This window comes from Tupaia chinensis, unplaced genomic scaffold (genome assembly GCF_000334495.1).
Source record: "Tupaia chinensis unplaced genomic scaffold, TupChi_1.0 Scaffold144378_1, whole genome shotgun sequence".
In the NCBI taxonomy this organism is placed as follows: domain Eukaryota; kingdom Metazoa; phylum Chordata; class Mammalia; order Scandentia; family Tupaiidae; genus Tupaia; species Tupaia belangeri.
The window spans coordinates 3143636-3156825 of NW_006204238.1; the positions used below are offsets into that span (position 1 = coordinate 3143636).

General features: G+C 42.1%; 1 protein-coding gene across 1 annotated transcript in view; it reads left to right on the forward strand.

Annotated features, from left to right (window-relative positions):
* Positions 1-13190, forward strand: part of OXCT1 (3-oxoacid CoA-transferase 1) — a 170090-nt gene that overhangs the window by 33779 nt on the left and 123121 nt on the right. The window lies entirely within an intron of this gene.

Sequence of the window (13190 nt, forward strand, 5' to 3'; positions counted from 1 at the left end):
CTCATAGGCCCAGATTCACCTTGGATCCTTTTCTTTTTTCTCTTTTCCTATTTATTACCTTTTCGTTTTTAGAGATATTTTTGCTATGTGGTACATGGGTTCACCAGAGAGACAGAAAGTGAGAAGTCACTCCCCAGGGGCAAGGTCATGCCACAACCCTTCTCCTCCATTCTCCTCTTGGGATTTTGGGCATGCATGCATGTGCACCTAGTGCCAGTTTTAAGCTGCCCGGTCCAGGGCTTGAACCATGGTCGATTACATGGGAGTCCAGCGATGTAACCATGACACCATCTGTTGGTCCCACACTTTGGATCCTTTTTAATACAGTGCTGCAGACAGCTATTCCCAACTGATTGCACTGTCCAGGATGGTAGCTGCTAACCACGTAAGACTCTTCAAATTAAAACCAATTAGAATGAAATAAAATGCAAAAGTCAGTTCCTCAGTTGTGCTAGTCACATTTGGAGAGCTCACTCACCACATGGGACTTGTAACTACTGTGTAGGTCAGTCAGTATAGACATGATTGCCACTGCAGGAAGTTTCACCGGGCAGAGCTGGATTAAAAGGGTCAAGGTGAAATCTGTGTGTCATTCTTTTTAGGAACACAAGTAAAACAGCGAATGAGACAATAGGATTGTTGTAAACCTACCCTCTCTGCTCACTTGTGGTAGAAGGGGAGGTCTACGAGCCCATAGGTTAAATCATATATAACTGTGCCCTCCAAAAGGGGAAAATAATTTGGAACTAGGGATGGTGCCTAGATTGCGTGTTTTCTTATATGAAACTATTTTGACTTCGTGACTTTTGCATTACCCTGAGTCTAGTGAATACCCTGCTTCCGTGCTGTGCTCTGAGCACCACATTCCTTGCACTGCTCTCCAGACTTCTGTGATCCTCCTCTCCAGCCTCACCCTGCCTTCTCTTGTGGAGGCTCTAGTGGGCAAATGATTGTGGGCTGCTCTGAAGTGTATTATTATTATTTTTTTAAGAATTATTTCATTTAACTCTATTTATTTATTTATTTATTTAAATTTGCCCAGAGAGGAACAGAGAGAGAAAGAGAGAAAGCAAGTCGCTAGGTCTGGGACTCGAACTGTGGTCAGCCATGTGGGAGTCCAGAGCTCTTAACCACCATGCCAAACTTCTAGCTCCTCTAAAGTGTCCTATTCAAAGGAATCTTTAGAGATCATTACATTACCTGCAGAATGTCAACAATAATGATAGCTACCACGTATCAAACATTTCCTTTCAGTCACTGATGTCTTTTCTCCTTTTTTTAAAAAAAAAAATTATCATTTTCTTCTATTCCTTCCTTGAGAAAGAGACAGAATTTAGAGAAAAAAAGAGACAGAAAGACCTAGAGAAATAGGCCCTCCCAAGAGTGTCTGCACAGCACAGCATTCCACTCTCAGCCACAGCTAGCGTGAATCATGGGCACACACACATGCCCTGTGGCTGGAGATGTGAACTTGGGACCTTCCCAGGTAGGATCAGCACTGGCGGGTGTGCTTTTGCTACACCACTGGCCCCTCACTGCTGTTTCTTTATGTGCACTATTATTTTTCTAATTGTCACAATAGTCCTTTGAGGTGGGAACCATCGTTATCCTTATTTCACAGATGAGGACTGTAAGGTAGAGAGAGGTTAAATTACTTACCTGATGTCACACTCTATTTATTTATTTATTTATTTAAATTTGCCCAGAGAGGAACAGAGAGAGAAAGAGAGAAAGCAAGTCGCTAGGTCTGGGACTCGAACTGTGGTCAGCCATGTGGGAGTCCAGAGCTCTTAACCACCATGCCAAACTTCTAGCTCCTCTAAAGTGTCCTATTCAAAGGAATCTTTAGAGATCATTACATTACCTGCAGAATGTCAACAATAATGATAGCTACCACGTATCAAACATTTCCTTTCAGTCACTGATGTCTTTTCTCCTTTTTTTAAAAAAAAAAATTATCATTTTCTTCTATTCCTTCCTTGAGAAAGAGACAGAATTTAGAGAAAAAAAGAGACAGAAAGACCTAGAGAAATAGGCCCTCCCAAGAGTGTCTGCACAGCACAGCATTCCACTCTCAGCCACAGCTAGCGTGAATCATGGGCACACACACATGCCCTGTGGCTGGAGATGTGAACTTGGGACCTTCCCAGGTAGGATCAGCACTGGCGGGTGTGCTTTTGCTACACCACTGGCCCCTCACTGCTGTTTCTTTATGTGCACTATTATTTTTCTAATTGTCACAATAGTCCTTTGAGGTGGGAACCATCGTTATCCTTATTTCACAGATGAGGACTGTAAGGTAGAGAGAGGTTAAATTACTTACCTGATGTCACACAGTTAAGTGGTACCAGTATACCAGTATAGAAATGCAGAAAAACTGTTTCCAGGGTACCTTCTTTTTTTTTTTTTGTTACATTATGAAATACCTCCAAATCATCATAAGTGGATAATATTTTCTTTTTCTTTTTTTTTTTTTTGGAGGTTTTTTTTTTTTTTGCTATAGGGTGCATGCGCTCGCCAGAAAGACAGAGATAGACAGAGAGATAGAAAGTGAGAAATCACCACCTAGGGGGAACGGCCACGCCGCAGTCCCTTCTCCTCCATTCTCCTCTCAGGATCTTGGGCACGCACGCACGCGCCAGCATGAGGTTTAAGCCACTGGGTCCGGGATGCAAACCGTGGTTGACTACATGGGAGTCCAGCGACATAGCCATTACACTAACTGCTGGTTCCCTTCGCCTGGCATGTTTTAAGCCACCAAGTCCAGGACGCGAACCGCAGTCAACTACATGGGAGTCCAGCGACATAGCCATTACACTAACTGCTGGTTCCCTTCGCCTGGCATGTTTTAAGCCACCAAGTCCAGGACGCGAACCGCAGTCAACTACATGGGAGTCCAGCGACATAGCCATTACACTAACTGCTGGTTCCCTTCGCCTGGCATGTTTTAAGCCACCAAGTCCAGGACGCGAACCGCAGTCAACTACATGGGAGTCCAGCGACATAGCCATTACACTAACTGCTGGTTCCCTTCGCCTGGCATGTTTTAAGCCACCAAGTCCAGGACGCGAACCGCAGTCAACTACATGGGAGTCCAGCGACATAGCCATTACACTAACTGCTGGTTCCCTTCGCCTGGCATGTTTTAAGCCACCAAGTCCAGGACGCGAACCGCAGTCAACTACATGGGAGTCCAGCGACATAGCCATTACACTAACTGCTGGTTCCCTTCGCCTGGCATGTTTTAAGCCACCAAGTCCAGGACGCGAACCGCAGTCAACTACATGGGAGTCCAGCGACATAGCCATTACACTAACTGCTGGTTCCCTTCGCCTGGCATGTTTTAAGCCACCAAGTCCAGGACGCGAACCGCAGTCAACTACATGGGAGTCCAGCGACATAGCCATTACACTAACTGCTGGTTCCCTTCGCCTGGCATGTTTTAAGCCACCAAGTCCAGGACGCGAACCGCAGTCAACTACATGGGAGTCCAGCGACATAGCCATTACACTAACTGCTGGTTCCCTTCGCCTGGCATGTTTTAAGCCACCAAGTCCAGGACGCGAACCGCAGTCAACTACATGGGAGTCCAGCGACATAGCCATTACACTAACTGCTGGTTCCCTTCGCCTGGCATGTTTTAAGCCACCAAGTCCAGGACGCGAACCGCAGTCAACTACATGGGAGTCCAGCGACATAGCCATTACACTAACTGCTGGTTCCCTTCGCCTGGCATGTTTTAAGCCACCAAGTCCAGGACGCGAACCGCAGTCAACTACATGGGAGTCCAGCGACATAGCCATTACACTAACTGCTGGTTCCCTTCGCCTGGCATGTTTTAAGCCACCAAGTCCAGGACGCGAACCGCAGTCAACTACATGGGAGTCCAGCGACATAGCCATTACACTAACTGCTGGTTCCCTTCGCCTGGCATGTTTTAAGCCACCAAGTCCAGGACGCGAACCGCAGTCAACTACATGGGAGTCCAGCGACATAGCCATTACACTAACTGCTGGTTCCCTTCGCCTGGCATGTTTTAAGCCACCAAGTCCAGGACGCGAACCGCAGTCAACTACATGGGAGTCCAGCGACATAGCCATTACACTAACTGCTGGTTCCCTTCGCCTGGCATGTTTTAAGCCACCAAGTCCAGGACGCGAACCGCAGTCAACTACATGGGAGTCCAGCGACATAGCCATTACACTAACTGCTGGTTCCCTTCGCCTGGCATGTTTTAAGCCACCAAGTCCAGGACGCGAACCGCAGTCAACTACATGGGAGTCCAGCGACATAGCCATTACACTAACTGCTGGTTCCCTTCGCCTGGCATGTTTTAAGCCACCAAGTCCAGGACGCGAACCGCAGTCAACTACATGGGAGTCCAGCGACATAGCCATTACACTAACTGCTGGTTCCCTTCGCCTGGCATGTTTTAAGCCACCAAGTCCAGGACGCGAACCGCAGTCAACTACATGGGAGTCCAGCGACATAGCCATTACACTAACTGCTGGTTCCCTTCGCCTGGCATGTTTTAAGCCACCAAGTCCAGGACGCGAACCGCAGTCAACTACATGGGAGTCCAGCGACATAGCCATTACACTAACTGCTGGTTCCCTTCGCCTGGCATGTTTTAAGCCACCAAGTCCAGGACGCGAACCGCAGTCAACTACATGGGAGTCCAGCGACATAGCCATTACACTAACTGCTGGTTCCCTTCGCCTGGCATGTTTTAAGCCACCAAGTCCAGGACGCGAACCGCAGTCAACTACATGGGAGTCCAGCGACATAGCCATTACACTAACTGCTGGTTCCCTTCGCCTGGCATGTTTTAAGCCACCAAGTCCAGGACGCGAACCGCAGTCAACTACATGGGAGTCCAGCGACATAGCCATTACACTAACTGCTGGTTCCCTTCGCCTGGCATGTTTTAAGCCACCAAGTCCAGGACGCGAACCGCAGTCAACTACATGGGAGTCCAGCGACATAGCCATTACACTAACTGCTGGTTCCCTTCGCCTGGCATGTTTTAAGCCACCAAGTCCAGGACGCGAACCGCAGTCAACTACATGGGAGTCCAGCGACATAGCCATTAAGCTAACTGGTAGTCCCAGATATTTTAACTTCTTGAAAGACATAGGCCTTCCAGAAGTAGTCCATTTCAGTGCTATTAGAATCAGATAGGGAGGTGCTTTTTGCTCATTTGTTTTTTGTTTTTCTCAACTCGTTCCTGGATCCCAGGCCTTCCTTGCCGGTTTTCCCTGCTATAGCCTTTCTCCCCTGCATAGTGCCATTTCCTTTGGAAATGGCCTTGCCAACAGCACCATTCTGTTATCTGTAACCCTCTGCATTCATTCAGTCTTTCTCCTGGATCTGATCATTGCGTTGTGTGGCCCTGTGATCCTCACTGCTGTCCATGTATTTCCTAAACATCTGATGGGATGTCTGCCCTAGTGTCAGCTGTAATAGTGCCCATGCCCTGCGTTTTAGACAGTGCCTTTTTTTAAGCACTCTTAGCTCATCTCCTTTCTATCACAGTTGAGGAAATAAGGGAATTTCAGTAGCAGGATCTCTCTGGGTTAGAGCCTGTCTCCTAAAGCTCCATGCAACTGCCACTTTCAACCTTTCTCTTTTTCACTTGAGTTTTAGCTTGAGTTTTAAAGAGGATAGAACTGTAAATATCTAAAATATTAAGAATGTTTCCAGACTAGCTTGTGGCATGCTGGTTAAAGTGCTAGATTCCATATGGCCAGCTCTGTAGTTCGAGTCCCAGACCTGGCAGCTTGAAAACCGCACCGGGCACACAGGCATGCATACCTAAGACTCCAAGAGGAGAACCGAGGAGAAGGAATGGCTGATTGGCCATCCCCCCGAGGGATGCTTCCTCATTTTCTCTCCTTCTCTCACATGTGCCCTATTGCAAAAGAATTAAAAAAAAAACAATGGTTCCCATAGATGTTTTATTTATTTATTTTTCATCTCAGAAGTAGGGTGGTAAAGGAACATATAAGCCAATTCTTGCTTTGTTTATTCAAAATATCTTCTTTAATTTATAGAATAATTAATTTACAATAGATGTTTCATTTCAGGAAGTGAATTGATATGTTTATCTTGAGTTAAACAGAGAAAATAGAAAAGAAAAGAGAGGAAATAAAATTTGCCCTTCAGAGAAATTATTTTTAGTTTCTGCAAAGGGGTAACAGTTTTCCTTTTGGGAAGTTTTCCCTTTCTTATGCTAAACAAACTTATGAGTTCTATAAAACCAAAGAGCTGACTGTTTATGTCTGTGTTTAACAAAACCCATATGAATATTACATTCATATATTTGAAAACCTGCAGCCATTTCCTTGCGTCTCCACAAAGTTGTGACGTAGGGCATGCTGGCTGTGTCTTCTTCCCCCACTTAAGGAACTGGGTAGTTACGTGGAAAAATAGTACACGTGGGTGCACATATTGGCACACATGCCAGAAGGATGTTTCTCCTTTTAGCCCAGACAGTGTTATTTCTGGACCTCTCTCTCTGAGTGGGTGAAGTCTTCCCTGATGATAAACTTCACAAGCTTAAGTGCAAAACCAGCCAGGGGATGACTCTTAGGTGCTGCATTACATGTGTATAAAGAGCGGCAGACTGGAGAGTCTTCCAAAGGGAGCTCATTTGGCTCTTCCTCAGGAGGAGCCTTGTTCACCTTGCAACACCCTGTGAATTCCTCTGCCAGTCTCCTGTGTACGAACCCCACCATCTTGAGCTTCTCTGGGAAGCGGCCTGTTCCTAATATTTTTTTTTCTTAAAAAGAAGCTTATAATAGAAAATCTAGGGGGAGGGACTGGAGTGCTTCACTCAGGAGAGTGTCGAAGCTTTGTCTCCTGCAAGCAGCCTGGCATGTCGGTGCTGTCAGAAAAGGTCGTCTGACTCAGCCACCGAAGGCTGCCTGTGACTGAAATAACCTGGCTGGTTTGGTTTTCTTTGTGCCATAGTTTATTTCCCAAGGTTCACCCGTCTCCTTTAACTGTTTCAGTAATTTCATCTTTCAGTTCAAACAAGTACATTCATTTTTATTACTTAAAATCATTATGTTTGCATTATGGTATATTTATATGTTTGTCTATGAAAGGATCTTTCATACTGTATATTTGATACATGCAGCTATTATAAGCATGTAGCCTGTGTGGTTTATGAAGCAAAATAAAAACTTGAACACCTGTGACCCTGCCTAATGGAAGAATTAGAGGATTACTCATACTCATTTTCATCTGCCTGCCACTCTCCCAAAGATACTGTGTTTGTCAGTCTTTTTTCTTTTTAGAGGTTTTTGCCTTAGGGCACATGCACTTCCTGGAGAGACAGAGAGAGAGAAAGAGAGAGGAAGAGAGAAGGACAGAGACAGCAAGAGGAAAGGTGAGAAATCATTCCCTGGGGGGATGGCCACACTATAATCCCTTCTCCTCCATCCTCCTTCCAGGATCTTGGGCATGCATGCACATGTGCTCATCATGAGTTTTAAGCCACTGGGTCCAGGACTCGTGCTGTGGTTAGCCATGTGGGAGTCCAGCAACGTAACCACTATTCCACCTGCTGGCCCCTGTCAGTCGGTTTTATTTTTTTGTTTGTTTGCTTAGGTCATAAAGTATGGACACATGGAAAATAATTTCCAGAGAGATATCCTAAAACAGACCTTCCTGAGTCCAGACTTAGTGCAGAAACCAACCCATGGCCACTCCTGCCCTTTCCATGTCCCTGTTCTTTTCTACTCTGTCCCTTAACCACTGTATTACTTTATAATAAGTGGCAAATATTGTATTTCAGTGACACTTTAAGGAAGGCTCCCTGGTACTCAGAAATTTTAGTGTGCCATGTATTTTTCTAGGTTCTGGAAGCAAAACAGCAAATAAAACAGGGAAAAACCCCTGCCTTCATGGAGCTTGCACAATTAAAAATAATATTTTTCTTCCAAGATAGACACACACACACACACACACACACACACACACACCAGGTGTTCAAGCCATGATCCACCCTCAGCCTCAGCCACCAGAATCACAGGCACGTGCACCTGCTGGCATCTACAGGCAGACCTTGGGATGTGCGTTTGGGACCTTCCCATATGACTTCAGCATTTTGTGTTACTACTGTGCCACTACAGCTGACCAGGAATTTGATCCTGATGCTCAACATAGATGATAGAATAAATAACATCTATAGTAGATAATTATAAATGTTAAAGACAAAAAAAGAGACATGAAAAAAGACATGAAGTGTAGGAAAATGAATTGAAATTTTAGATAGAATGAGAAGTAAAAGGCCTTACTGAGACAACTTCTGAGTAAAGAAAGTGATGAAGCTAGGTTTGCAGCAGACTGAGGGGACTCCTCTGGGCATGTAGAGGGGTAGCAGGTGCAATGAAGCCTGAGCCAGCGTGTTCCTTGTTGATTTGAAGGTTAGAGAGGGCATCCCCTCTGTTCTGTGCAAGGTGGTAGGCTACTGAGTCTTACATGAGGGTAACTTGTTATGAGAGCAATGGTAATATCTATATGAAGGCTGTATGAAATGTGATTTCTGTTTTCACTGGATTTTATAATAGTTCCCTAGAGATTAGGCTCAGGTTTGAGGTTAGAACTCAGAAGTGAATCTAGAATGGGATTCTTTTTTCTTTTTTTTTCTCTTTTGTAATTGAGATTTATTGGTTGTGTCAAGGATCAGTACAGACATTTCAATTTGCACCCAATTCTTAACATACGTACCAAAAATTTAAAAAGCCAAATATAGTGATTCTTTTTAAGTTATTCCAGTGACATTCCAGCTTCAAATTTGTAGGCAAATTTTCCTTAAGAGGATATCAAGAACCACTGTCTTCAGATGTTGAAAGCTGTTATGTAAGTCCTACCAAATCACAATTTAATATCATACAGACTACATACTTCAAATTTCCAATCTTTCACAGCACATTAACAGAATTATTAGGAAAACTGGACTACCATGACCAAAAGTGTTAAGAGTGCACACAATTCTGACAGGGAGAGCAACAATCAAAGAGTGGTTTTCTTTAGGAAACAATACTACTAAAAAACATAATAGAAGTAATGTAAAATATTCAAGACACATTAAATGCATGACTGTGACTCCAAACTGCCATTTAGTATGCTTTGTATTTAGGATATAAAAACTACTCGCCCGCCCCCACCTATGGAGTGTTAAGCTGACACGCAAGAGAGTCAAAGCATCCTATAAGTCAGTATCCCACTATTTTCTGATTGTACTGAAAAATAAACGTCCAGTAAATGATTTCACCTCTTAAAAAAGGCATACTTAAAAAATGGGATGAGGTGGGATTCTCTCCTTCTTAAAAATGTTTCTAGAGCCACTAAAAATCTTGCATTTACAAAACAGTTGATAAAAATATTCCTCTGGATTGTACAAGAAGGGAGACAGGGACCATTGTTGAGACATGGTATATGATATTACTCAGACTTGATTTCTTTCTTGCCTGCTTCATCAGAGGGTGGACTCTCCTCATTTTTAGTTTCTCCATTTTCTGCAGGTAAATCTTCAGTGTCTCTGTTGGCCACTTCAGCCTGTTTCCCCTTTGCTCCCCTTTTCCCTTTTGTTTGCACTCTTTTGTCTTAAGATTTATCCTTCCCTGCCGCCATTTTTGGCTTCGTCTCCACTTTTGCAGGAGGTTTAGCCGACAACCTCACCCATCTCCTCTTGGGCTCTTCCTTGGCCGCCCCCTTGGCTGAGCTGACCTTCCTCTTGGGCATCTTGGCTGCAGACAGGGTGCGTGCTGGGTGCCTGATGAGGTCACGACGCACCTAGAACCTTTGCGGAGTTGAGCAGATAAAACTGTAGAATGGGATTCTGAGGTTGATGCCTTCAGGTGTTTGTGCCTCTGGCCATGTTTGGAGAACTTTGCAGTGATAATTCCTTATGAATTAGCAAGAGTGATCAAACTGGTTGTTATTATGGTTTACAGTAGAAGGTGGGAACATAGTGGCTTTTAACCAGTGAGTTAATCATGTCAATAGATCCTGTGAACATTTAATCTCTAACTAAGCAGGCGAATTAATGTGTCTGTGCTTTAGAGACTTTAGCTATGTTACTCCCTGCTTTTAAAAAAATGGAAGTGCCTGGGACCTGCAGTTGGCGTAGTGGCTATGTTGCTAGACTCCCATGTAGTAGACCATGGTTTGAGTCCCAGACTCAGTGGCTTAAACTCATGCTGGGCATATGTGCGTGCTTGCCTAAGATCCTGAGAGAAGAATGGAGGAGAAGGGATTGCAGCATGGCCATCCCCCCTGGGGGGTGATGTCTTGCTTTCTGTCTCTCTCTGTCTTTTTGGCGAGTGCACGTGCCCTATAACAAAACAAAACAAAACAAAACTTCTCTCTTAAAAAAAAAGAAAGAAAATGGAAGTGCCTAGGGATAAACATCATTCTTTTCCTCTTAAGTTTCTTTTATTCTTAATCTTTAGGTTGCAAATACCTTATGATATAGTTTCAAGCTTAATGGAATTCATATTTTTTTCAAGACAGTAAAAACCAAAATAATTGCTATAAATAGGGGGAAAAAAACTTCTATCCATGAAAGATAAATGCTTGTCACCATATTGAGAAACTTCATGAGACAGATGCCATTTCAAGCACATACAGCCATACACAGGCAACCACTCCTTATGCCTGTGTGTGGAATTCATTCACACACAAACATCTGATTGACCGGTGGAGACATGATATTTATGAGAACTGGGCTACAGTGTCAAATTTGACATTCGCTGTAATGAAGTTTACTATGCTTAAAAGCCTTTCACTGTACTTTAGTATTTACAGAGTAAAGCTCTGTACTTCAGTTAGTCACCTAGAAGGATGAGGTCAGCAAATACAGTTTATCTCAGTTCTCTTGAATCTTCCGCCCACAGGGGCCAGTTGAGTCGAACAGTTGATAGGTCTTAAAAAAAAAAAAAAAAAAAAAAGGAAAGAGAGCTATTAGTTTGGTATGATATAAAAAGAAGAAACACCCTCCTCTCACCAACACTTTATGAACCTTAAGAATCTCAGTCCTGAAGCAGAATATGTCACTTTCCTAAGTGTTAACTCTTGGGAGAGATGCCGTGAGCGGTGGATATCATTCACACGGATTGATTTTGGACCTGTTAAATTATGTCTTCAGTTTATATTTATTTTCCTTACAGTTCTTCAGTTATAAGATTGTATTCATGCTTTTTGACTTCACTTCTTTTTTATTAATTACTAAGCCACTCTGAAAGAAATATCTGGAATTCTATTCTACAAGTTTAGGCACACCATGTTTTACTAAAAGATGATAGTATCATAATATAACTACATTAAGTGAACTGATTGATTCTACTTGTTTCAGAGAATTGAAATATTTAAAGATAATTTATTCATTTCTTTGAATTTTCATGAAATACTGGATTGCTTTGAAAATATTCGAATGCTAATAAAGGTGTATTTATGAAGAGTTAGTGTAGCTCAGTAGTTTGACAAAATAACCTTCTAATACAAATATTATAATGTAATATCTGCTGTTTTCTACCAAGGATGCAGTAAATATAAAAATATGAGTTCAGTGAATGCTCAGTTTAACTTACTGTGGATTATCTGGCATATTTTTGTAGATTACTAAATATAATTCTTAGCCTATTGATCATTTATATCCAGATGAATAGCAGGATAGAAATACAGTTTATTGATGATAAAAATATATTAAAGTGCTAATCTTGACATTTCATTTCTTGTTGCCTGGTTACAATGCAGCAACTACGTGAGAGAATTCCATTATCTCAGGTACAATGGACTTCATTGCATTGTGGGGTAGAAATACCAATTACAGAGTCATTTGTATGCCATTATCCTCATAAAATTTTGGTGCTATTTCTTATTGTTAGTGTAGAGAAAAAGTTATTCTAATAATGTACACTCCCTTTTTGATGGATTGGTGGATTTTATTCTAGCTATTTTTGGCTTTTTTGATCTGTATGTGATTTTTGAGACTTCACAAATTTATGTTTTTTCTCTACACTGTTAGTTTGTTAAGATTATTATTTACAAATGTTGAACATTTTTATACCATTTTTATACCCATTATAAACTGAAAATATTTTTTAAAAAATTTAAAAACAATGTGTGACAGAGACAGCATATAGTGTAAAGTTTTATCTGGTCTTTTAAAAAATAAGTTTGTAGATCCTTGACATAGCATAAGTCCTCGGTAGTTTGACAATTATTAAATGTCACTCAATATTATATCTTAAAGGACCAATGAACTTAAGCACAACTGAACTAAAATAATGATAACTGGTTTGAAGAGAATCAATGAAAAATTGGACATCAATTTGTATAGACAGTGAAATGACTGCAATTGGTAGGCCTGCTTTTGGGGATACTATAAAAAAAGGAAGACTGCATACAGAAATTTTGTTATTCATCTCTAGTTGTTAGAATTTCCTTAAGTCTCAATGCCTCTGTCAATAGATTTGACTTCAATATGATATAATTATACATTGATGAACCAATTTTATTAAAAATATATTGCTTAATTTTTGTCTTATTTGACTAATTTCTCTAACTTGACTTATTTTATACTGGAGGGCCAGTTCCTTGTATACACAAATGCAGAGCCCATGAATATCAATACCCTGGGAGGATGGGGTGGGACCACTTTAGAGCATTATCTGGCATGTGGCTTCCAGGAGCTATGGAAATGGCCCAGGGTTGGAGTCTTTCTGTGTCTCTCCAGTTTGGAAGGGCCCTTCTACCATCTACCCTTCTCCTGCATCTTGGAGAGAATACAGAAGACTAGAGATTGAGACACTTTGAGGATAGCAAGTTTTCAGCTATCTAATCTGTGACTTTTAGCTTATTATGGTCTACTTAGAAACATTTGTAAGATTTATTTGGCTGTTTCTTATTTGTTGGTAAGGTAAAGTCTCAAATCAGGAAGTTAACCAAGGTAGCCATGTACTTTCTTGTCTCAGACTGTTCCATACAAAAGCAATATAAGCTTGAAACCAGCTGAAGTGCATTCTAGGGATGAGTGAGAAGACAGTTATTTCAGCTACATTCCCTTAGCTCCTTTTTCTTATAAACAAAGGCTCAGAGAACTCCATACTTGAGCACCATTTCCACAATACCATGCACTTAGTATTACTTTATGTTTGCATAATGCTTTATGCATTTTT